This window comes from Gallus gallus, chromosome Z (assembly GCF_016699485.2).
Source record: "Gallus gallus isolate bGalGal1 chromosome Z, bGalGal1.mat.broiler.GRCg7b, whole genome shotgun sequence".
In the NCBI taxonomy this organism is placed as follows: domain Eukaryota; kingdom Metazoa; phylum Chordata; class Aves; order Galliformes; family Phasianidae; genus Gallus; species Gallus gallus.
In genome coordinates, this window is record NC_052572.1 from 53070958 (window position 1) to 53096015 (window position 25058).

Genomic DNA, 25058 nt, shown 5'->3' on the forward strand with positions numbered 1-25058 from the left:
AAAAAGAAAAAGAAAAAGAAAAAGAAAAAGAAAAAGAAAAAGAAAAAGAAAAAGAAAAAGAAAAAGAAAAAGAAAAAGAAAAAGAAAAAGAAAAAGAAAAAGAAAAAGAAAAAGAAAAAGAAAAAGAAAAAGAAAAAGAAAGGATGGTAATTTCACCTAGGCATTATTAAAAAAGACACACATCCCATTATTTAATTCTTTACTGCTGGCAAGGAGATGATTTTCTTCCAGGAAGCTCTATTAACACATAAATTTAATGCTAGAACTCCATAACACTAAAAATGAAGTGGAAATTACCCTCACAATGTCTCACAGGAGAAATGATCCAAATGCCCAAGTCTGCCTTCTCCCATATGCAAGAGAATGCCAGTAGTGATGCGACAGAAAGGAAAACAATTTGTTGGGTTTTGCAAAGCTTTCAGCTGTTCTGGTCAAAGCAAGACACATCACATCAGCTGGTTCACAGCTCACCTTATAGGAGTCAACTTGCTTCAAGACCATTTTCAAAGCTTACATTTCATTGACTACCAGAAAATAAGGTAAGACAAGATTTCAGAGCTGTAATCAGTTATTTCCTATTCCTGCCACTGCTGCTTAACATTAAATCGATGATTTATGACTGTTTAATATTTACAACTTTTATCATTTATCATCACAAGCAGATAGCAAGACTCAACTGTGTATGCCATGTATCACAGCCTCTTTATGTAACCTGTACTCTTAATCATTCTTTGATTAAAGGCATGTCAACTCCTCACTCTCTTGGGCCAACTCACTTGCCTAGAAAATGTGCCTCTCTGCTATGTCCTGACAAACTGCCTGGTTGTCATCTCATTTTCCCTAATCTTGTGCCATCAAGACGTAAGGAAGCTGAGCTGATTTATGCTATGTCAGCAGAAGGAACATGACGTTCAAAAGACATATCTACATAGATAACATTTTAACTTAATAATATGTAAGAGAAGAAGAAATTAATCTCACCGTTTTTTAACTACATATGATCAGAATTACTTAATAGCACATTTCTTTCACAGCAAAGGTAGGAAATTTTCCAGATGTTCTCAAAACAAAATATTTAACATAACAATAAGTCTGCCTTTCATTCAAAATCAAATTTCATTAGGAAATCTGAACAGTGCTGCTGTAAAACTGAGTGCCTAAAATGTCTGAAGTTTTCAAATTCTTCCCTCTAAAAAATAATTACGTTTCATCCATTTCAGGGCAAGAATGTAAAGTCTTCATTTTTCCATAGCATTACTTAGAGGTGGTTTAATTACTTTCTTGTTAATATCTTCTTGAAGATATCCACCAAACTCCCTTCTATTTTTACTTATTTATGGATGGATTTCATTAGGGCTAATAAGTAAACAGCTGTAAAATTAATGAAGTTTTTATGACTGAGTCAATACATTCCTTAGGAAATGGTAATTATCCTAGTCCTGACCTCTTCAGAATTTGGTATTTCAAGCACATTCTCATCATTTAATCATTGTGAATACCTTTATCACAATCCACAGCTGCCTCCAGCATCCTACCACTTCATCATCTTTCCTAGGAGGCATCTGCATCATCCTATTCTCTACATACCACGCATCAGTATCTCTTCCCATCCACATCTGTGCTCTGAAGTATCTTCATAATGCTATATAGAAACTGTCTGGCGTGATCTGAACCCTGTGCCAAGTTACATTCAAAAAGGCAACCTGTTTGGTGAATAGTTACAAGAAGGAAGTGCTGGACTTCTGCGTATGTTTGTGTAATGCATTCAAAAACAAATGTGCAAACATCTGTGATTCTAATCTAATCTGTACAATTGCAGAATATGGTAGTGTTGCAGGACTCTTTCATTCCCCTTCATTTTTCTACCCTTTATGTGAAAAGCTGGCTGACAAATTCGAGCTGGGTTTCTGTGGATCCTGACAAAAATAGCTTTAATGCTTTGCTTTGTTTTTTAAACATGCTAGTATTAAAGTCAAACCTCCAAAAAATCCCAGAGTTTACAAGTAATGTTTCAGATCTTATGGTTCTTCTATTCTTATTTTCTAACCAATGTCTTTTCAGTTAGCAGCAATTCCTGAAGATGTTCTGGTCTTGTTTTGCCTTTTTTGTTTGTTTGGTTGGTTGGTTTGTTTTGTTTTCCCCTGGAAACTCTACGTCTCTTCCAATAGGGTTTATTTTTTACAAGTAATAACTACAACTCACTTCTAGTTCAAGCTAATTGATTTCTATAGTCTCACATGGACCTAACTTATATGGCAGGACTCTTTATAATTCTGTAACATGCTTGACTTATCAATTTCTTCTTTTCCTGTTGAAGCATATTTTGTGAACTGAGAATGAAGATTGTCTTCATGAACATTAACGATAAACAACAAAATGAAAAAAGGAACATTTCCAGAATAAATTATTTTTTGTTTATGCTATGATATTGACAGCATTTTTGGCATTTTTCCATCTGATTCCTTTGGAGAAAGTGATACTGCAGTTCCTCTGCATAGAGCAGTTATGACAACTATAAACTTGACAAAAGGAAACAAAAAACAAAACAAAAAGAAAAAGAAAAAGAAAAAGAAAAAGAAAAAGAAAAACAAAAAGAAAAAGAAAAAGAAAAAGAAAAAGAAAAAAAAGAAAAATAGGAAGGAAGAGAAAAGGAAAAACAGAAACTCTGCAAGGCTGCAGGCTGAAGGAAGAGTTGAGTCAACAGGGATGAATTTGTTTTTTCCTTAGTCTTTATTCACTTTGTCCTTGGTCTTGCACTGAACAGCTGCAGAAAAACTACTGCCTAAAGACAAAGTCTGGACCAGATACTCCCATAGGCTGCTTACTTCTGTTACAGAAGGGACCAGAGGAGGCCCATCCACCAAATAGGGACAGATAGAAGTTGTAGGTTATAATTGTTGGTCCAGACCCACTGGACCAAAACCAGGTAGTGTGGAATATACTGAAAGCAGATGTATCAACTGTTAGGGGGAGACATGCTGGAGAAGACAGAAGGGGTCCCCAGGACTGCAAACTGCTTATTCCAGTGAAAGAGAACTTTTAGTACAGGAGACATAAAGATTTAAACAGAAACCTAAACTGCTTCTAGTTTCGGATTACCCTGATTAACAATTTATTCTGGAAGTTTCACAGTTTGCAATAGATGTTAACCTCAAATGCTACCATTCAGAGAGATATATAAAATGCTTATGACATCAAGCTGTTTTAAGATGTCTTCAGGGAGAAATAACATGTGATTATCCCTAGTGAAATGGCTGGACTTCAATTTGTAGCCTAGAATAAAGATGCTGAAAGAGGAACACACACACAAAAAAAGTATGTTAGCCAAATTTCTCAAGTTCTCTGTATTTATTTTCCCTATCCCCAGTTATGCTAGCTCACATCCTAATCAGGGGGAAGTAATGCAGTGAAGTGAATGAACTAGAAAGTGAATGCAGTATGGTGGGGTAATGAATTCTAGTTTCACCCCTCAGAGATCTATTATGACATTTTATGACATTTTATTATAAACTTACCAGCCACATTTCCATGTTTGTACATTTGCTTTTTTTTTTTTTTTTTTTTTTTTTTTTTTTTTTCAGGAGGTTTTCACAGAATTTCCACAGATGGGAATCCACACAGCTGGGAAGAATGGACCTCATACTTCAAGACTTCCACCATCAGCAAAGACTCTGAAAATGACAGTGTAGGGATTGGCTAAAACATATTGAGGCATACATCATGGTCCTGGCTTAAGCTTTGCATGATTTTCTGTATACTTATGGGACCAGAGAATCTCAGATTTTGATGTGCAGGGCTATGTGGGCAGTGAAGATAAAGGGATCATAGAATCAAAGAATCATATAATCACCAAAGTTGGCAAAGACCTCCAAGATCATCCAGTCCAACAGTCCACCTACCACCATTATTTCCCACTGAACGATGCCCCTTAGTACCATAACTAAATGCTTCTTGAACACATCCAGGGACAGTGACTCCACCACCTCCCAGAGTAGGCCGTTCCAGTGCCTGACTGCTGTTTCAGAAAATAACGTTTTCCTAATATCCAACTTGAACCTCCCTTAGCTCAACTTGAGGCCATTCCCTCTTGTCCTATGGCTAGTTACACAGGAGAAGAGGCTGACCCCCACTGGCACAACCACCTTTCAGGTAGCTGTAGAGAGTGATAAAGTCTCCCCTGAGCCTCCTCTTCTCCAGACTGAACAATCCCAGCTCCCTCAGCCACTCCTCATCAGGCTCATGCTCCAGACCCATCACTCTCTTCATCGCCCTTCTCTGAAGGGCTCCAGAGGCCCCAGTGTCATTCTTGTAGTCAGGAGCCTCAAACTGAACACAGAATTCAAGGTGCAGCCTCACCAGAGCTGGGAACAGAGGGATGATCACCCCTATGGTCCTGCTGTCTGCACTGTTTTTGATGCAATCCAGGATGTTTCTGGCTTTCTTGGCTAACAGGGCACACTACTAGCTCATGTTCAGCCAAGTGCTGATCAACACTCCCAGGTCCATTTCTTCCACATAGTCTCCCAGCAACTCTGCCCGAAGCCCATAGCGTTGCCTGGGGTTTTTGTGACCAAAGGACCTGCCACTTGGTTATGCCACATGGGATGCTGCACCCTGTCCCATCACTGTGAGTTCTGACACCTGCACACAGCTGGAAGAGCTTTGGGGTGAGCGGCAGAAGTTTTGTTATCCCTTTGATACCCTATGTTTAGGGGGCTGGAGTGGACGGGAGAGTGGGCAGGACTTTAGAGATATGTTTAGTGGGCAACATTGGTAGTACATGGATGGATGATCTCAGAGGTCTTCTCCAACCTTAGTTATTCTATTCTATGAAAAGTGCAAACATATGATCCAGATGTTATCCTGGAGGTTCAAATCCAACATATCAGAATATAAAAAGGGAGGAAAATGTATGGGACACCTGGGAAGATTCTTTAAGTACAATAAAACAATCCAAACCAAAGTTTAGGTCTGTTACCTCATGGGAGAAGAGAGCCAACAGTGAGTGATACAAACAAATATCCTACATTTCCTTTGTTCTGGTCTTTACAGAAGAATGTAATTAGACAATGTAACAAGACAAGAAAAGCAGTGGCCAGAGTAAGAAAAAGAACGGAATGAAAATTCTGGAAGGATGGCCAAGTCTGAAGAAAGTCACCTTGGGTGCTCAAGGAACTTGCTAAAATTTACTGTTTCTTAGAACTAGTAGAGAAAAAGTGAAGTCCCAATAAAACTGACGTGCAAGCATACATGGTATTTGTAAAAGCAAAAAAAGAGACGCTAGAGACCTGTGGTATAATCACTGTAATGCCATTCCCAGGATCAAAAGAATTTGAGACTAAATGGACAAAAAGTGTTTACCTGAGGGAAAAGGAGGCAGATAGGTAGTAAGCATTTGTCAAGGATAGGGTGGTTGCCCTAGCAGATAAAGTAACCACTAGGTAAACTTGCACATAACTTCCTTGTTAGCAAACAGTGAACCTCTGGCTCTGATGACCTTTCTTAAGCGAAATAGACAGCTGGCTGGGGGATGGTCTCTTTGTTATTGATGATTCACTGACATTTGTGGAGAAAGATGCAAATTGCTTCCCATGGCGGTCCAGCATGAGCCTTAGCTTATTCAACTGTTTCACTAATGACCAGGAAGATTGGAGAGGAAAGTGCACTTGCAGCATTTGCAGGTGACACTGAACTGAAAGGGGCACTTAGAGATCTGGATCAGAATTCAAAATTATCTTGACAAATTTGAAAGATGGCTTGAGGTCAACAAGGTGAAATGCCATAGAGACAAGCAGTATGTTTTGAGGGGGAAAAAGCAAGTGTTCCATTACCAAAAAAAAAAAAAAAAAAAAAAAAAGTAGACAGACTAGACTAGAACATTAGGTGTTAGGAGACTGGCAGAAGCTCACAAACTGAAAATGCAGGAGGATGCTACTGAACCTTTTGTGGGATATGTTAATAGGATTATGGAAAGTACACTCTGGAGAGTGGGGAAAGGCTGCAGTTCTCTGTCCAGCACGAAGAATCATACTTCAAGAAAAAAGGAATACTCCTCTGGATTATTTTCTGTGTACAAATACGATCTGAAAGAAGTTAGAAGACACTGTGGTTACCAGCTTCCCCGAGTTGTCTCCAGATCAAGTCATGGTGTAATTCAGTGGGAGAATCCAGTGACAGACAGCATAACTGAACAAAGGGCATGGGATGATGTGGCAGGGAGGAATTAAAGAATCAACAAAATGGAAATTAAGTAGACTTACCTCAGCCCTCACAGGTTAGAAAGCAAAGGTTTACAAGGCCCTATTATGGAGAAGTTCCTCAAACACTTTCTATGAAGATAAGTTGGAGTGCCCCTCTTAAGTACCTGTACACCAACACACACAGTACAGGGAAACAACAAGATGAGTTAGAGATGTGCATATGGTTGCAGGGCTACAATCCTATTAGCACTGCAGAGATGAGGTGAGATGGCAGCCATGACTGGAATGATGCAGTGGAGGGATAAGGGCAGCTTGGGGAGACAAAGCAGGGGGTTTTACCCTTTATATCAACCTGGCATATTTCTTTGTTATCCCTATCCAGACCAGCAGTGCTACTGCTGCCAGATACTCTTTGGTGGGTGTCCTCATAAAAAGCTGAAGGAAAATTGCAGTTACATGACGAAGAGAAAGTTGGTTAAGTGCAGGAAATACCAAATTTCCATTGAGTAGGCACTAACTAATGGAACTTTGTCCCAGCACAAAATTCATTTCTTAATAGTTTTTCTGTGGACAGAAATTCTAATATGCGAACCAGATTCACTCAGGCTCTTGGTTTTGTTAAAAAAGATCATTTCTGCTTTTCACAATTAGCTTCTTCAGGTAACTGAAGAATACACAGTGCATCATTATTTTGTCTGTGCTTAATGCTTTCCTGCATTAGAAGAGTCATGATACTTAAAAATTAAACATTTTTCATCAGATTCAGAACAACTCATTTGGGTGCTCAGTGCTCAGTTAGAATCCTAATGCCTAATGTTTCCTTTAGCCATCAATCTGTAGTGTGAAAATACACAGCTATTTTTCTTCTCCTTGCTTGCTATTTTCCTCCACCTTTCCTGTTCTGCATCTTTTTACTGAGCTTACACAGAAGCCTGAAGTTTTCAGCTAGCACATAAAAATGCATATAATTTTTGTCAGAACTACTGTGTTTTGATGTGAAGTTCAGAGATGTGTTTTTCAAAGAAAAAAAAAAAAACAAATTGCCCTCCTTTGCACAGCTTCTGTTCGTGTTTTGTTGGCAGCCAGTTCTGTTTTCAGTAAAATAGTCCTCAAGCTGAGGAATGACTTTATATAAAACAAAGAATTAAACTTCCTGCTCCCATGGTGTGGTCCAATTCAATCTTTCTCGGGTCATATCATATATTAACTCAGTAATATATGTAAATGTTTTTTACAAGTTCCTGTCAGGAGACTTCTGTTTTCTCAATATGTTGATTTGAATAATTCAGAGATCAATCTATTTAATATTTCTTGATAAAGTAAAACCCAAAGAAGATATGTTACAATGAATCAGGGCTAGTTAGTCCAACTTTGGTGTAAATGTTTTTATTGGGTTGCTGGCAAAACCCTGGTTCTTGTTTTCTACGATTGGATTGTTTTCTACAACTGTGTTGTTTATTAACTTAAAACATCCATTTAATGAGATTTATGAAACTGTGGCAGGCCAAAAGAGTCTGAGGTTCCAAAATGGCAAGAAAAAAACAACCCACCCCACCAATAATTCCATTCTTTATTGCGTTGCTCTCAGTTGTTTAGCTACCACTATTCCAATTGTTTATGAAGGAGATGAAGTCTAATACACACACATTTCTCTGGAAAAATATACAGACATTTCACTCTCTGGAAAAAATCACACATTTTCAAGTGCCAATTTATTGCTCTCCGAATTAGAATTCAAACAGATAAGCAACACTTGCTGTGGGATGCAATTTGTTTAATTATTTCATTCGTGGGAGAATTTTTTGTTATTTATTTATTTATTTATTTGGTTAGTTAGTTAGTTATTTAGTTAGTTTTGGAGGCGGTAGAAGGAATTTTCATCTTGCCATTTCTAGCAAACCAGCTCAGGCTAGCCAGGAACCCTGGAAACACAGGAGAAAACTAAGTAGCAATTTAACTACCTGGCAGGACAGAATACACAGCTCTGCAAGGATATGTGGGAGGCAAGAATGTTTACTCTTCGAAGTAGAACTGCATGACTGGGGGGTCTTGAAAAATTCAAATGACAAGGAAAGGGGGGAGAACAAGCAGTTTAAGGCACCAATGTTGCTCTCTGTCCCATGCTCCAGTGGGCAGCCCTCATTCATACCTCCTGGTATCTGAGTGGGCCACAGGTCCATGATGCCAACGACTGCAGCCCATGGGGCCTCAGTGCCAGTCCCTGGGGCAGGGGGAATCTGTACCCTCCAGCCCCTAGGGCAGGAGCTGTGCATGTCCCCACCCCACTGCAAGCCTGGGCAAGTGCAGAGAGGGCTCTGTGCCTGTGGCTGGGGCAGGATCAGTGAGCCCAGAGGCCAGGTAGGTGAGGCCTGGGTCAGAGTAGCTGGAGGAGATGGACACGCCCCTTATAGCACTTAACAAACTCAGCTCCCTGGCTGCGTGTGGTATAGCTGGAAGAGAGGAAATTTGTTCTGGTAGTCACTTTGAATACTAGATTTACGTCCTTTGCAACACATGTAATTTGCAGTACTGGTACTTGTGATCAGAGTCTGATTTATCTGTGTGTAAGGTGAAGCACCTTCCCTTCAAAATCTGCCCTCTTCAGACATGCCAAGACATTTGCCAAGATCCCTCTACCCTGGACCACAGTGATCCTGAGTGTAACCCACAGTGTGTACTCCCAGACCACTCTGAATCACAGTTCCCCGGACAGTTTGGAAATCCTGTTGCATCCTAATCCACTCAGTGGACATCACAGGAGCCTTTTTTTCTCTGTCCTCCAGCTGGCATGCATCTATGCTCAGTTTGATTCCCTCAAACCTCCCTGTCTTGTGTGGGCAAAGGGACCTGCAGCCAAACAATCAGAGGGAGAAAGGCAGAACTGTTATTGCTAGAAGTTATCTCTGATCTGTTCCATGGCTCAGATAGCACACTCTCATTCCTACAACTACCTTCTCCAGGAATCTAATCTACCAGGAGATCAAACCAAACACTAAGAAGAACTGAATCAAAATAGTGAATAGTCATCAGCTTATCTCTTGTCTCATAATATCCTGCAGTCCATAATAAGTAACTTCCAGCCAATAAGTTTTTCTGGTCTGTGGATCTTTTCCCATCAGTTTTTTCCTCTCATGAAAGAGTGATTTCCTTAGTACCTGTAAGCTATGCTGCCCTAAATGGCAAGTGAGGGCAGAATCAAGCTACTCTCAGAAGGGGAAGAGCCTAAGTAGAATCTTAATTAAAGATTATTTAATTATTTAACTAATTAAAGATTAATGTGTTTGTCTCTGCTTGTGAAATTCCATTCTTCCACAGCTTCTGGAGAGCTCTTTAGCATGCTGCAACATAATATATAGTACCTACAAGACGTAATAATAAATGATAATCTGTAGGTTTGGCCAATTCATTATGTTTGGCCATAGCTCAGAACACTGCAACAGAAGGTCTGGGAGAACAGCAGATTTCTGTGTGTTACACTGGAGATAGCATAAAGAATCCAGCTCTACCTCATGAGTAGAAGGGATGAAATAAAGCATTCTTTCTTTTACCTCTCTCAAGCATCTTTTCAACCATCTGCAAGATTTCTTACAGTGATAGAGCTTCAGAGGCTCTTCACACTAACCACAAATTTCCAAGGGAAAAGAATCTTGAGACTGTGGCCTCCATGGTCTCTTTGTGTTTAGGAAGCAGAGTGCTTTTCCCAGATATAGACATATCTGTTCAAATTGTCTAGAGTGGAAGAAAAAGTTTTGTTTCTCTTCTCTCTCTCCAGCATGCATCTGCTAGTATATTTCATACACAGATATGAAGTTTGATACAGATCTTCATTAAGGGCATTACAAAGCCTCCCTGCAGATGTCTTTCCTCTCCCAGTAATGCAGAAAAGCCTCCTAAATCAGTGACAGATTAAAAAGCCTTGGTCTGATGTATTCACAGGTTTAGGATGAGACACCTCTCTGCTTCCCGCAGCATAGCCAACCACAGAATTACAGAGTAATAGAATTGTAGCGGTTGGAAGAGACCTTTGCTAGTCCAACCCCCTGCTAAACCAGGTTCCCTTCAATAGATTACACAGGAAAGTGTCCATGCAATTCTTGAGTACCTTCAGATAACAAGATGACACAGCCCCTCTGGTAGCCTGTGCTAGTGCTCTGTGAACTGAAGAAGTTTTTCCTTATGTTCAGATGGAACACTGTATGTTCTAATTTGTGTCCATTGCCCCTTATCCCTGGCTGCCACTGAAAAGAGCCTGACCCCATACACTTGACTCCTCCATTTAGATATCGATAACCATTGTTAAGATCCCCTCTCAGCCTTCTCTTCTCCAGGCTGAACAGTCCCAGGTCTCTCTGCCTTTCCTCATGCATAAGATGCTCCAGGCCTCTCATCATCTCTATGGTCCTCTGCTGAACTCTCTCCAGAAGCTCCCTGTCTTTCTTGAACTGGGAAGCCCAGAACTTGACATAGCACCACCAGGACAGAGTATAGAGGGAGGATCACCTCCATCAACCTGCTCATCATACTCTTTTTAATGCACCCAAGGATACCAGTGGTCTTCTTGGCCACAAGGCCATACTGCTGGCTCATGGCCAACCTGTTGACGATGATGACCATGAAGTTCTTCTCTGCAGAAGGAGAAGGACCAAGATCTGCTTGGTGTTGTGAGTGTTCGATGACTCTCCAATAATGGGAGGCTATTTATTTCTCTGACATGTTTGACTTCAGATTTGTAAGTTACATCTAGTACATCCTATTCTGTTGTGCTACATCATGCTGAAGAACACTTCAAGACCTATGGAAAGAAGAACTTCACAGGGAGTGACAAGCTCATCAAAACACACGTGGATCCATATATTGTATACGTTTAATAACTGTGTTCTTCCTGTTTGTTACTAACCGGTTGAATTTAGTTTAAGGAAGGTAGCAAGCAAATCCTGCAGAGAAACTTCAGGATAGCTGAACAATTTAGAGCTGGTCTATAAGAAGATTGCAGACAGATAATTGATATCAAAATAAGAATTAATAGTCTACTAAATAAAAACTCACAGGAGGTCTCAGGATCTGTAATGTCTGCAAAACTTTTGAGGGTGCCATTAATCTTTCTTTAATAAACTCATCCTCGATATAATTTTTAGCTGTGCTGACCCTAGCTAGCTTGGAGTTGGAATGATTACTACCAGCTGTGTGATGGGGAAAATATCTCTTCCATTTATAGGTGACATTTAAGATATTCACTAGCCTGTATGCATACACAGAGAGCTAAAAATAGGCTCAAGAATGATATCAAAAATAAAAGATTGTTACAGAGAATGGCATGCTAAAGGGAAAAAAAAAAAAAAAGAGAGAAAAATATGCAATAGTTATTTAAAAAGCCCACCACTTTCAAAGCACGATCATGTATTGGTATGAGAATACATCTGAAGACTATAGCTTTGAGATTATTTTCCTGATTGCCTGAATAATCCTTCACCAGCATAACCAAACTCTCCGCTGAGAAAACCGAAAATAAAGACAAGTGAAGGGATACCCAGCCAGTTACTCTTCCCACAGGCTATCACACAAAGGGGTGGCTCCTCTGGGAGAGAGAAAGAGGTGCTAGATCTCCTCCTAGTTGTACCCTGAGCTCATTGTCCTCTCTCCTGACATATCTTACTATCAGCTGTCATAAAACCTTTGCCTCAGCAATATGTTCAATATGAATTAAATAACCTATTAATCCATTCTTTGAGGAGGAATAACTAGAGATCACTAAGATATCTAAGATGAGTGCCAGTAAAGCTAAAATCACTTCACGGAGGAGCTTGGTAGCATATAAACCTGAGGAGGAAACAGAGGCCTTGTGAGAGAAAGTGACATACCCAATGTCAGTGGCATAATGTGGAACAGTTCCTGTAAGACTACAGTTATCTGACTTCCAAATCATTTTCCCAGAACTCTTGTATGCAGTAGAGAAAGCTATTATGAGTTGTCTGACTCTTAGAATAGCCGTAATGTCCCTTCATGGATGTTCTAAAGTATGGAAATAATATGTTTCCTCCCTAAACATGCAATGCAACTCTTGGGCTTTTACTGGTCTGGGCTCCATTGGTTCCGTGTGACTAGTGGAGACCAAACCAATCTGAGACCACTTTAAGAGTCCCAAGTACAGCAGCTTATTCTCTCTGCCACAGCACACCTCGTAGCCTGGTAAGGGGTGACAAAAATTCTTGTTTCTCAGTCAGAATCAAAGGGAGCTTGTATTCAAATGCAAAACAGTGTTGCATACAGTGAGCAATTTCCCAGCCTTGATCTCTGGTATGGCCCACATTAGATAGGCTGTTGCACATTCATAAGCACTCTTTGTTTACTTTGTAACTCATAATATAAGTTTACATAGTACAGACCCATTCCTACTTCCTCTGTGAAACAAACAAACAATACTAAGGACTGCAAAGATGAGTGGCACAGAAATTGAAGTTCCTCTCAAAAGCTTCATTTGGCCCCTGCTGTGCAAAGACCTGCCTGCTTACATTTCCCATAGCAACTAAAAACAGCTCAGTCTGTTCCATTAAATTGTTTATGAGGATTAATAAAAGCTAAGGGCAAGCTGGCAGGGCCAACACTGGAGTTGCTTAAGTGAAAGGGAATGGAACCAAAAGGGTCTTTCTGAATGCTGCTATGAAGGTATGAATTGGCACGGTAACTGGGCAGAAGGTCTGGGAGAAGAAGCTGATGTGAGAATACTGAAGGGTTTGGGGCTGACAAATGCATAAAGCAACTACTATCTCATCAGTATGCTGCTGTCTCACTTAGCCCAACCTGTGAGGGGATGAGGCAATGTAAAAGAGACTGGAGTAGAGCTTCCCCACTGTCCTTGAGAGGGCAGAGCTCCATGATATAAACACAGCCAAACGCCAAGCCTAACAATACTTCTGCAGATACACCAAGAGCTGAGACTGTGATCTTGCATATGGAGTTACTTAATTTACCAGCTTTTTCAGCTGGTGCTTGTCTTACTTGTCTAAAGAGAAATACTTTTTCTAGCATCTTGTGTGCACTTCCATTCCTCCCTTCATAGGTAGACCTTTTCCACATCTCCAGGCCAGATGCAAGAAAGTATCAGATGATGTTTCCTATTCTTCACCATGGCTATGGAGGGGCTGCTTAGATTTTCACCGCTGTCACCCGCTGCTTTTCCAATTAATCTCCTTTTGCATCTGCTTCCTAAGCATTTGTTTCAGACACGATGATTTTACTTTTTCCTCCTTGATATGAGTCTGTGTTCTGAAGGCAAATTAAAAACAATGTTTTAGGGAAAGGCTGCATGGTCTGAACTCAGGTGTTTCAGAGTAGCTTGTCAGGTCACAGGCAACAGCTCTGTATCTCTACAGCTCTGTATCTCTGCAGCAGGGAGGCAGCAAATTGAAATCAGTCCCACAGACAAAGCCTCAGTTATCCTTACTGTTTCTCTACACTTCTTGTGTGTATGTCTGTAAGAGAACAGATGATTAACTTTGGCAACAATAGCTCCAGACTTCTAAACAGACCTTTTCTTCAGGGGGAACAGAGGTAAGGAGTAAGTTTTACATCTCTTCAGATGCTGGGAGTGCATGGTTCATGCAGCATCGGAAGGATAACAGATAGATTTCCAACAGCATACTGTGCAGATCCCATTATGGAGAGAGGCCGCTTCTTTTTGATTACAAGGAAGCAACTCTATTCACCGCTTCTACTGTCACTCAGAAAGGATGTTCACGTGTGAACTTCCAGCTGCACTGCCAGAAAGAGATGAGGCTATGCAGGTGCTGTGATTACCAGCACCAGCAGGGAGCTGTCCGGAGGCTCCTTCATGCAAGGAGGTGGCTGAGATTGCTGAGATTGACCTTCAGCAGAGGTCTGAAGGCCAGGCTGTACATGCAGCACAATGTACCACAGCACAGGTCTGAGAATGCTCAGGTTAGATCTCGGGTGGTTTACTGACTCCTCAGTGTACATTCTTCTCCCACATGTGATCACTACTGGACCTATCAGGAGCACATTCTCTCAACAGCATGCTGGTAAATATTGTGTGCTCTCCTTCTTCCATCGTTTTCACTCTCCATGTTGTGTCTCCTTATTATGTTGTGTTGTGCTCTGTCCTTGTAGACTTTCAAGATGAGGCTGGATCAGGTCCTGGACTACCTGATCTAGCTGTGGTTCATGGCAAGAGAGTTGGACTAGATGACCTTTAAAGGTCTCTTCAAACTCTAAGGATTCTGTGATTCTATGATTCTTACATTTGGTTCACAAGTTTCTGCAGTGAGGAGTCTCTTTGCAAGTTGATTGTATGCCAAAGTAGAATAGTTTTTTACCTGGGGTCCTTTACATTTACTGTAAGATTTCTACTAGGCATGAGCACTGTGGAAACCTAATTTCACAATTAGTCATCACTAAATTGATGTAATTATATCAGTCCTGCATGTAAACCAGCCGCTAGGACACGCTTGGTTTTGTTCTGCGTATTTAAAATTCTTTTGATTAAGTGCAACACTTGGAGTAGCTGGCTAAACAAGATGGATGGAGAAAGAGCCCTCTGGAGCACTCTGTGCTGGGAGGGTACAGCCTATTCTTCTGTAGTAAGTCCAGATGTGAGCGGCTCTCTGCCTGTTTTCATTCACTTTTCATGTGTTTTTTAGAAAATTACATCTAGCACAAAAATTACTTGTTTTTTGCTGAAGGAAAAAAAAAACAACGTGACTGCCTTATGAATCATCTTGTAAATATGAGAGCCTTTGGAATGTTTAAATAAAATATCATTGCCAGTTTTGTTTTTATCATCATTTTAAAAAGAATGATGCTTCTTGTCAAGTAGGATCCTGTTCTCAAAGGGCTATTGTACTAGGAATCATACTGACCGCAATAAACAGATAGATAAATAAATCATAGACCAAAGCTAAGGAAAGAAAACCAAGCCCAAAGTAAAACTTTAAGCCTCCTTTCTGCTGATTGCACAACACATGTACATTAGATTCACATAGCTCCTCTGCAATTTCCCCACCTGTGTATCCTGTCTACTTGAGCTGTGCAGAGCTGGATGGCTGCTGGGGGGTCTCACAGAAAGCCACTAAGAGGTAATCAATCTTATCTCTGATAAACTGCTGGAAGGAATGCTGATATGGCATCGCATTAGGCATTCAGCAAAATAGACATCTCCAAAACAATCTGCAGCTTTTGGAGTATGAAATCAGAAAGTCTTGGCAGGTTTGCCTGAGAAAAGCAATGGTCTAACCAAGAAGTCGGGTTCTGCTTCTTTTCTGATGTATATTTGCACAGAAAAAATGCCATCAAATCTGCACAGCACAACTGAGATTTCACTGAAGCAGGCTAAAAAAGAGATGCAGGCAGACTGCTTAAATTATCTTATAAAATATATAAAATATCTTAAAAATAGTTTCACAAAAAGAAAATATTTTTTCAGAGAAAAATCATAAATATCCTGAGATAAGTAATGGCTGAGGGAGAATGCAGGGAAAATGAAACCTGTAGGGTCTGCCTGAAACAGGCCTGAAAGAAATAGAAGAGTGCACAGTTAAAAACAGGTTCCATAAAAATTCAAAATCCAGATTTCCACATAAAAGAAAAAAATAAACAAGCAGCAACAATGTGAGAGGAGAAAGCATTAAACATAATAAGAAAGAATAAAGTGTTTGTGCCACCAGAAGTCAGAGGTGGGCATTACCCAGGAGAGATGTTTTTCATGCATTTTGATGTTTCTGTGCATTGCAAATACTGACTGACTGTGGGTAAATGAGAAAGAGTAATAATTTCTCTTGCATTTTTACAGACACGTCTTGAGTGAAAAGGAATGATCAGAATAGATCAGTTTCACATATGTACTAAAACAGCACTGCATACACAGCAGTTTCTCAAGACCATCACAAACCAACAAAGCAGGAGCACTACCATCTATACAGCCCAATTTACAACCCTCAGGTCTTCTTCACACCTGCAGGTGGACAAAAAAATACAGATATTAATAAATGTGAATTGTCAACAACCTGTCAGTGCATCTTCTGTTTTAGATGTATCATAAAATATGACTGGGGGTATTGGTTGACACTGGGTGGACAAGAAGGCCAATGGCATCCTGGCTTGTATCAGAAATAGCGCAGTCAGCAGAAGCAGAGAGGTGATCATCCCTCTCTGTACTGAGCTCTGGTGAGGCTGCACTTCAAGTACTGTGTTCTATTTTTGAGCCCGTCACTACATGAGAGACACTGAGACATTGAGGCCCTGGAGCATGTCCAGAGAATGGTAGTGAAGCTGGTGAGGGGTCTGGAGCAAAAGTCTTGTGGGGAGCGGCTGAGGGAGCTGAGATTGTTCAGTCTGAAGAAGAGGAGGCTCAAGAGTGACCTTATCACTCTCTACAACGACCTGAAAGGACATTGTGGTGGGGGTCAGCCCCTCCTCCCATGTAACTAGCAATAGGACTAGAGGGAATGGCTCAAGTTTTGCTAGCAGAGATTTAGGTTGGACATTATGAAATACTTCTCCAGGAGTGTGGTCAGTTACAGCAATGGACTGCCCAGGGAGCTGGTTGAGTCACTGTCCCTGGAGGTGTTCAAGAAATGTTGTTGATATGGTACTGAGGGACATGATTTAGTAGGAAATATTAGTGATAGGTGGATGGTTGTACTGGGTGACCTTAGAGGTCTTTTCCAACCTTGGTTGGTTCAATGATTCTATGATTCCATGATTCTATGATAATAAGGAAGAGGCTAAAACTCAAGGAGAGGAAGTGAGATCTGATGGTAGTACTGTCCAGCTCCCATAGTGTGATAAAAGTCAAGTGGCTCAGTCTTTTTTGGTGAATCAGAACAAATTCAGTGATTCTGTCTTGTGCACATTAATTAGGACTGGAAAAGCTGGCAATTAAGCAGTTAAAAAGCACATGCAAAAGGAGGAGGAGATGACATGGAGCACCAGGTTTGTCCTGGGAGCTAATGTAGACATGTGGTTACTCCGATAAGAGCTAAAAGAGCATTTGGTCACTGGGGTAATTAATTGGGCAATACCTCCTAAAACTGAAGGTGCGCCATTATCCCCTAAATAGAACAAAAGTATTGTAAGGAAAGGAGTGCTGCAGGAGACACTTCACCAAAGCATTTACAGCAACAACAGAGATCACAGTTGTACATTTACATGTGTAATTAAGATGTGATTAAATTGTGAATTTGCAACTGTGATTTTACTGGCAAAGAAATTGAGGGCACTGAGGCGTAAACGCAAAAACATTTATATGGAAAAGGAGTATTTTGCCTTTTGTTGATAAGCATTCAGCAATTCACCCTGAGGCTTTTTCAGAGAGACTCCCAAATCATTTTAAGCCCAGCATTTGCCCTGTGGTGTTGTCCAGTTCCCCTCTGCTTTGTGCTCTCCTCATTTCTCAGTCATGAGAGGTCACAAACGATCTACATGGGAATACTGAAGGTGGCTGTGGAAAGGAGACGCTGAAGGAGAGGTGAGGTGCAGGCGTACCAAAACTGGGAGAAGTGAGGGCATTGTAAAGTGGAGAGAATCTGAGAGTCAGAGAAACCAGGTGGGTATTCCCACTTGCCACTGTGTTACAGCAGTAGAGATCAAATTCATGTCTTCCTAGTACTATAAGCTTTGTGTCTCCCTCCCACAAAACCAAAAGGTAATAGCAGTAAAGACAGATGTGGTGTGAGAAAATGGTAAAGCACAATGATTGGAAGCCAGGTCCTGACAGGAAGCCAGGTCTAAAGAGAGTTGGGAAAGCATACATCCTCTGCCACCTTCTGAGTCATCTAACGCTGACAGAAATTATTACTACAGATATAACCAGGAGGAAGTCTGGATACTGGTAAATACCTTGCATTTTCTGGACATAACAACATCTTCATCACAGCTTCATTGCTCTCACTTCTTGCTGGGCTTCCCTTGAACCCTGGGTATAGGAATTTGTTCCAACTCAGTCCTGACACATTTTCCAATCTGCTCGGACCAGCAAAACATATGTGCCAAGGTGAATGGCATTCAGATGCAATAAAAACCTGAAACTATTAATTCAAAGGCATTCTTAAAGTTCAGTTCATCTGTAATCCTACTACATAGGGACCTGTTTAGCTTGCCATTACCTACTAATAGGTAATCAAGATTGAAATAGAAGACAGTAAAATCTTCATGACTGTAGCATTTAGAAGCATGGGATTTGTTACCACAGATTAGGGAGTAGTGAGACCTCATTTTTTAACAGGTTTTCATTCCAGCTTGGCTTGCAATGCTGCATTTTTAGGAGAGTTTAGAGAGCAGATTGGCTGGCAAGATCCAGCATCTCCCAGGAAAAGATCCAAGTGAGCTGTGTCACTTTGGTCATGGCCATTGGACTTCTGGAAATTCCTGTGCAAGTTTTCAGAGCTCACTGGTAGCAGGTGCAGGTAGCAGGTTCTCACTGAAACTCACCGAGTGAATTGCAATTCCCATGTTTGCCCTGCAAGATTTCTGTAGTCTCCAAGTTCCTTGGAACAGGGACTCTCTTTGAAACACTTCTAAGACAGAGAGATACGTGGCTTCTTGATGGAGGCCCCTGGTTGCTATGCTGATATAAAAAAATAAATGTTACACATAGAATAAAGCAGCCTGGCAATGATAAAGCATAAGGCAGCACTAAAAAAAGGTACAGTGATAAATCACCTGGAAAACGGGAATTTTCATTTTTATCTTTACTGTCCATGTGCTCTCCTTTCATACCAAAATATATAAATGCGTACACCCACATGCAAGTCTCTGACAAAAAGAGGCAGACTCTTTTCATGTTTCAGTTGAGCTTGTCCATGTGCTGATAGAGCTGTAAAGAAAATGTTATTTCAGGTTTTCAAAGGAGTCCTGACTTCTGTACAAACAGAAAAAAAACTTTCAGAATAAAGAAAATTGAGCATTCTAACTAACACTGAGAAACAAAATCTCTAACATGATTTACTCCCAGCTGGGCTGGACGCAGACTGGTAAAAAAGCCTCTTTTCTCATTCCTATCCCTGAAGATCCAGTAGTAATAAAGACTGCTAGGTTTCTTGCTTTTATCTTGTGCAGTCTGGCAACTGTTTTAATTTATCACTAAGAAGGGTTGCTTCTTTCGATTACAACAAGTACTTATCCAGAAACCTATCAGGTATTTTACTTTCTTACAGTGACTTTAGAGCACTGAGGCAGTTTAACATGCTTCTCACTTTAAAAGCCTTGATTACCAAATGTCCCTTCTCTGGGAGATAATTATCAGCGTAATTGTCAAGTCTGGATTTAAGAGAAGAAATATCTGGTATTTTTTCAGCATCCGCTGAGCTTAGACATGTGCTCAGACATGTGCTAAGTGTCTGAATCAGCTTTGAACTATGTACTCCTGCATGAAGCATAACTGCTTGTGGTGGCATATGATGTTGATACTTTGCTTCTTTGAATCTCCATGTCTGAGCCGAAGCCTTTGTGATTCTTGTTGACTTTGTGTGGTTCCCAAGCCCAAATTAAGATAGCATATCACAGACCAACAAAGAGGGCCTCAGCAATGCATCATACATTTCATCAGATTGTTTGATAACCAAGCGCCAATTCGTATTTTTTCATTCTGCTACATATTCTCCTGCAGAAGCTGGCAGTCCGTGGCTTGGACAGATACACTCTTGGCTGGGTAAGGATCTGGCTGGAGGGCCAGGCCCAGAGAGTGGTGGTGAATGGAGTTAAATCCAGCTGGCGACTGGTCATGAGTGGTGTTCCCCTGGGGTCGGTGCTGGGACCTGTCCTGTTTAATATCTTTATTGATGACCTGGATGAGGGCATTGAGTGCACCCTCAGTAAGTTTCCAGATGACACCAAGCTGGCTGGAAGTGTCTATCTGCCTAGGAGTAGCGAGGCCCTACAGAGGGACTTGGATAGCTGGGCTGACACCAATGGGATGGTATTCAACAAGACCAAATGCCGGGTCCTACACTTTAGCCACAATAACCCCAGGCAATGCTACAGGCTTGGATCAGAGTGGCTGGAACACTCTGTAGAGGAAATGGACCTGGGGGTGTTGATTGACGCTAGCCTGAACATGAGCCAGCAGTGTGCCCAGGTGGCCAAGAAGGCCAATGGCATCCTGGCTTGTATCAGAAATAGTGTGGCCAGCAGGAACAGGGAAGTAATTATCCCCCTGTACTCAGCACTGGTGAGGCCACACCTCGAGTACTGTGTCCAGTTTTGGGCCCCCCACTGTAAGAAAGACATCGAGGCCCTGGAGCGTGTCCAGAGGAGGGCAACAAAGCTGATGAGGGGTCTGGAGCACAGGCCTTATGAGGAGTGACTGAAGGAGCTGGGATTGTTCAGTCTGCAGAAGAGGAGGCTCAGGGGAGACCTTATTGCTCTCTATAACTACCTGAAGGGAGGTTGTAGTGAGCTGGGGGTCAGCCTCTTCTCACATGTGACTAGTGATAGGACTAGAGGGAATGGCTTCAAGCTGCGCCAGGGCAGGTTCAGGCTGGCCGTTAGGAAATACTACTTCTCTGAAAGGGTGGTCAGGCACTGGAATGGGCTGCCCAGAGAGGTGGTGGAGTCACCGAGCCTGGTGGTGTTCAAAGAGCATTTGGATGTTGTGTTGAGGGACGTGGTTTAGCGAGAACCATTGGTGAAGGGTGAATGGTTGGACTGGATGATCCTGTGGGTCTTTTCCAACCTTAGTGATTCTACGATTCTATATAAAACAGGGAGTTAAGAAGCAACTTCAAGTGAGACTCTTTCCTCCAACTGATCACTATGCATGGTGCTCAGCCAGAGCTGGGTCTTGGTCTCCTCTCCCACAGCTTGTTGTTTTCACTTGAGATGTGATGCAGGAGATCAGTTTTGCTGTGTTAAGATCTTGCACATCTTATAAACACAGCAAACCTAATAAGACTTGCAAAGGCTCCTCTACAGCTTTTTGCTTTCTGTGGCCACAACTCTGCAGACTCTCTAATAATGCCCAAATGTGATAAATAGATCCAACCAGCTGGGGTTATACTACCCATAGGAGCAGATCAGGTGTGGTATGCCAATGCTTTTTGGATATCCCTGCCCTGAATGCCCCATAGCCATATTGCTCCAGAGCCAGTCTGTCGACATGGATGATCAGCAGGCTAGCACTCCACACTCAGTCTGCTCCTTCTCTCAGCAGGAGAGAGATAGGCTCCCTCAGCAAAGGCCTCAGAGATGGAAAAGAAACGTGCCCTGAATTTGCAATCTACTCTGGTACCAGCTTCAACTGTGTAACAGTAGATGCTGCATTAGCTGACAGTATCCATCAGCTAGATGAGGATCCATGCTCTGTTATACCTTGTGCTATTTCAGTGCTCATTAAGACAAAAATACCGTGTTCCCCCCAAAACTGTGGAAAGCAGTGTGAGAGAGAAATTAACCCTGACTGTGGCTTTTATACAGAAAAAATTAAGAGCCACAGTGTGAATGTCATTAAAAGGACACTATACACAAGACAACCCAGCAGACAAGGTCTCTAAACAGTAATGCAGCTTAAGCTATTTTAGTTCAGTGCAGCAAATCAATAATTCTCTATGAAGAGCCCTGCAGAGAAAAGAAGGACCTGAACTCTGACAGGTGATCAATGCGCAGCCTGTAATGGCAAATACTTAATTATTCCAAAAAGTGAAGTTTGGCGTTCCTTTGTGTGGCTCAGTATTATATACAAATTTATCATCAGTGGAAGGACATCATCACTGCAAGTAGAATGTCATGAAGCCTGAAGAGGAAAGAGATCCAGGTCTTGCAATATACTTTGTTTTCACAAATGGTGTCAGGGAAAAGGTGAAGAAAGCGTTTGCCCATATAGAAATTCTGTGTCAAAATAAAGGCTTCGTGACAGAAATTCTCACACAAACCAGTAGCACAAGATAAGTTCAAAATCAGTTTTAATTGGAACATACTAATTATCTTTTTGAAACAACTAGAAATATTACACATATTAAGATATGGTACCATCCGCAGAAAAAAAAAAACAAAAACAAAACCTCAAAACAAAACATGAATAATCAGTGTGAGCCTTTCACAGTTCTAGTGTATGAAATACACTGTATTTCCACTTCAGTTAACTACTAAGCAGAAATCATTTCAGTCATAAGATAGATAGAAGATGTGTAGCTTTCACTAGAAGTCCCAAAACTATGCCTGCAGTAGAAATTATCTAGAATATTTCCTTTTCATAATAGATGTCCTTTTTCCTCTTTCACAAAAGAACAATGAGATTTTATTTATACATGAGCTACTCCTTTCTGTATGAGTAAAATGAGAACATTTGTATGAGACAGGAGCTGGATTTGCAGATGTGTTTTTGCCTACCAGCAGTGGATCATAGCAGTCACATTCCAGCTTGTACAAATGTCCTCACTTTCCCTTCTGGTCAATCTTTTTGCCATTTGTATGGAAGAGGCTCCTGACTGCCAAATGAGTTTTTTCCAGACGGGACTTGTGCTTTTAAGGTCCTTTTAAGACATGCCCCTGTTCTTCCATCATTGTCAGGGTTGATGCAAGACCTACCAGGTGAGGCCTTCTCCTCCGTTACATAGTAATTCCAGAGGATCCCTCTAGCTACGTCCTCCACAAATTTCATTATAGATCTCTCAGAGTTAGGGCTGTGGCTCAGAGCCGCAGCATGCTGAATGGAGTGCCAGCATAGACAGCAGAATTACGTGACCTGAGATTGTCTTTTCAAAACAGATGAGTAGCAACGTACCAGCAAAACTGGAGGCATGTTATGAACTGTTAGTACAACCAGCAGGATCTGCAAACCACAGAGTTAGCTGTTAATAGAAGCAATAGAAATCAGTCTTGCAAGAGGAAATAATAAAACAATGCAGACTTCAACTTTTCCCCTTTTTGTTCACCCTTTGAAAAAACAAGAAAGTACTGTCCTGAAGACTGTATCACATATCATATAAGTTCTACCCTTAAAAAATATTATACTTGCATCTTGACAATTAATTCAGACCATGAGCCACTTTCTGCTCAGGTTAATGCAGATCTTTCATTTATTTTCCGCAGAGCCTGGACCAAGACATATGTTTAAAGAAACACAGAGAGATACAAAAATGAGATGTACCAAGAGTACTATATCCGTCATATACAGCCAATGAAATAAAAGTAATTGTTTGGAACCAAGAAAATATGTTTTTCAGAAAAACATTTCATTGATTTAACAACAGATAATTAAACTCAAATTGCAGAAGCTGAAATCCACTATATACACACTATAAGAATGAAGTGAGAGAAAGTATTCTGGAGAGAAAGTATTTCCTTAGTATGTATACAGGTTTGAAAAACCTTAGGTCTAATTTATCAGGACACATTTAGAAATATTTAAAATCATGTCAATACATGTTGGTCATTCCAAAAGCCACGCTTCCTATTTGTTTCCATGGAAACTACAACAGTTACAAAGAACAAAATAACACTATTTGATAGAGCAAATTCTCTGCTACAAAACACTCTTTTTTGACACATCCCCACCATTAGCTCTGCATTTTTGCCACCGATGAGCAAAGCCTGCATGCTGCGCTTGTAAAAATCTGTGCCAGCTGAGGTGACCCACTGTTTCACAGCTGCTATGACACATCATTGCTAGGAAAATATTGCCAACCCAGTCCATCTTTCATCAGCCTGAACTGATGGGAGTCATAAGTCATTAAATATGAACTATGCAGTGGTGTAGTAGATCAATCCAGCCAAGACTGGCAATGTGCTGCACTGTCTGCAAACAGGCCTGGTGTTATCATGCTGCAAGAGAAGGACTGTATTCTTCTCTGGCCTGACTCTGGATGTTTGAGCCTTCAACTTAGTGTCATGATGTAGCATTCAGAGCTGATGGTTTGTCTGGGTTCCAGGAAATCCAGAAGGACCACTCCTTTCTTATCCCAAAAGACAGTGCACATCACTGTGCCTGCTGAGGGCTGTGTTCTGAACTTTTTCTCTGGTGAGGAATTCATGTCACCACTCCATGGACTGCTATTTTGACTCTGGCCCATAGTGGTGATACAACATCTCATCACTGGTAATGATGTGATCCAGGAAATGGTCACCTTCAGCCTTGTATTGGTTCAGTAGGTCCTGACAAACTTGTGTACAGTGTTTTTTTTCTTCTTGTGTGAGCATTTGTGGGATCAGTTTTAAGAAAACTTTGTGATATTACAGTGTGGCCATTATCACTTTTAACATATTGAAGCCAATTTTCAGCTTCATAGGCAGTTCTCTAGTCATAATCCTCCAATTCTCATAGATGAGCTGATCAAGATGCTCTTCATTCAGTGCTGACAGCTGTGCATGACCATCCAGAATGCAGCTTGTCCTTCACATCACTGTCACCACTGCTGAAATGCACCACCCATTGCCTCACTGTGCTCACAGTCAATGTTTGGTCTCCATAAACACTCACCAACTGTCAATGGATATCAGTGGTTGCCACTGTTTCCACAAGGAGGAATTCAGTTCTCCTCCCCCACCCCCCTTTTGCTTCATCCACATATCTATGTCACACACCCTGTCAGAGTGCCCCTCTGCTGCCATCTGTCACACGGCAACAACATGTAATGGGATATTGGTGGGAAGATTCCACCTCTACTGCCGTACCACCAGCATCCGCCTCTGATGTCGTGGACAGACGTCATAAAATAGGAGACATTTCTTTCAAAGCAGCCTCCATACATGGCTGAGTTAGAACCTTAGTGAGGAAGCAGTGCTTTAGCTGGCAGCTTTGCTCCTTTTTTTTTTTTTTTTTTTTTTTTTGAGTGGCTGCTGTCATATAAAATTTACCTGTAAAGCCCTGTTACCTTAATGGAAAGGGATTATCTTCTCATCCTTCTCAAAAAT